This window comes from Malania oleifera, chromosome 7, assembly GCF_029873635.1.
Source record: "Malania oleifera isolate guangnan ecotype guangnan chromosome 7, ASM2987363v1, whole genome shotgun sequence".
NCBI classification, from domain to species: domain Eukaryota; kingdom Viridiplantae; phylum Streptophyta; class Magnoliopsida; order Santalales; family Ximeniaceae; genus Malania; species Malania oleifera.
This window is the reverse complement of record NC_080423.1, coordinates 89,547,294-89,549,669: the sequence shown is the minus strand read 5'-3', so window position 1 is coordinate 89,549,669 and position 2,376 is coordinate 89,547,294.

Genomic DNA, 2,376 nt, shown 5'->3' with positions numbered 1-2,376 from the left:
TACTGCTCTTACCTTGTGTGTGTGTGTGTGTGTGTGTATGTGTCTCCCTTGAGAAAATCCATTTTTTGAAATTGAATGTATTAAAACTTTAAAAAAAAAATGGAGGCAAATAGGGACTAGTCGATCATCTTCCAGAGGCCAATCGACCCACCTTGCTCTCGGATAAGGTCGGTCAATTGTCCCCTAAAGGTAGTTAGCTGCTTGTAGAAGACAATCTTCCTTTTTAATTTTTATTTTAGAAAATTTCTGAGTTACCCAACCCTTTGAAAAGGATTTCATGGAGTCTACACAGTGATCTACGCCCCATAGAGATTTCTCTAGGTGTGTTTTGAAATCATCACACAAAAAGCATAAAAAGTAAAAAATACAAAACAAAGTAAAAAATGACTTTTTCTTTTTCTTTTTTTAAACATGTGGTTGCATCTTGTTGTGATATGGATCGTATAATGAAGATGCACAGCGGAATAATCAACAAGAAATAAATAACACAACCAATAAGCACAACAACACAAAGATTTATGTGGTTCGGCAAAGCCTACATCCACGAAAGCAAAAAGTACAAAAATTTCATTATGGAAATCACAATGTACACAATACACTTCAATAATGATCACTCTCACTCTCAAAATATGCCTAGATGACATATATAGAGTTTCCTCAAAGGTTTCCCCCTGTTTTCCCAACCACCCAACATTCAAAATTCAAAAATTTAGACAAACTACTGCAGCCCAGACGCCCCCTCATCGACGAACACAGGAGTTTCATCGATGAGACCAAGAAGAACCTTCGTCGACGATTTAGGGCTCTCGTTGACGAAGCAGAAGTCTGAAATTTCCTGCTCTTGGTAATTATTCGTCGACAAGCTTCAGAGCCTTCGTCGACGAACCTCTGCTGTTTCCTTGTCGACGAGCATAGGCCTTTCGTCGACGAGTCCTATTGTGCTGCCCCTTCATGTTTTTCCTATTTCCTTCTTTGCTTATCCAAACAGAAGTATAAGAGCCACAAATAACAATCTCCACCTTGGCGATTATACGCCCCTTAGGAGAATCTCAAAAACATGAACTGCTTCACTTTGAACTTAAAAATGTTTAGTTGGGTATGTCTCCCCTTTATCACATGGAGACATGGAATAGGTCCAAGCAATGCTTGAACTTCTCTGAAGTAACTGATTTGGTCATAATATCTACTGCATTATGAGATGTGTGAACTTTCTCCAACATAAGTTCATCTGAAGCAATCAATTCCCAAACTTTGTGGAACCTCACATCAATGTGCTTGGTTCTAGCATGGTATACTTGATTTTTCGCCAAGTAAATGACACTCTGACTATCACAATGCAGCACCACACCATTTTGTTGTAACCCTAACTCTCCGACTAAACCAGTAAGCCATAATACTTCCTTTGCAGTTTCGAAAACTGCCATATATTTTGCCTCAGTCATGGACAATGCATCCAGAGACTGTACCATGGATTTCCAACATACCAGTCCTCCTACAAAGGTAAACACATATCCCGTTGTAGACCTTCTGTCATCCATATCTTCAGTATAATTTGCATTAACAAACCCTATAACTGAAGGACAACCGTATTGCTTGCTGAACATTATGCCATATCTCGATGTCCCCACATGTAGAGACCCAAACTCGTAAAATAAGACAAAGGGTAAAAAGGTAATTTTAGTAGGCTTCATCGATGAAGCCAAGTTTCTCGTCGACGAAAGCCCTTCTATGGTTCGTCGCTGAAATTCAGAATCTCAGCGACAAAGAGATCCCAATTGACAGGAAAAATATCGGACAAAGGGTTCGTTGATGAAGGAAAAGATTCGTCGACGAGTTTGACCGGGTCAAGGGGTCTATAAATATCATTTTTCATTACTTCATGGTTAAGAAACTCAAAACTCTCTCTCTCTCTCTCTCTCTCTCTCTCTCTCTCTCTCTCTCTCTCTCTCTCTCTCTCTCTCTCTCTCTCTCTTCGATTCCTTCACTATTCGTCACCCGAATCCACGATCCAACGTTACTATGCAGAACAGGGGGGAAATCTCTATGATTTTAGCGGATCGGATCTTCATTTTGAAGACTTCCGTGTTTTATCCTGAAATCAAGGTAAGGGTCTGATTTAGTTTATGATCTGGTAGATTGTTAGTTAATAAGATTGTATTGAAGTGTTGTTCTATGAGTTTTAGGTTTTGAGAACTCAGTTTGTTGTTTTGGAGTCGGGTAGTTTGTGTTACGAAATTTGGAAAAAGGTAAGGTGATTTGTTTACATCAATATTTTTAGAAAACTAAACCATTAAAAAGTTAGTTTATGTTTATATGTATGATATGACTGCTTATTTGCGAAGTTTCACCAGGTAAAAAGGTCAGTTTTATGATTTT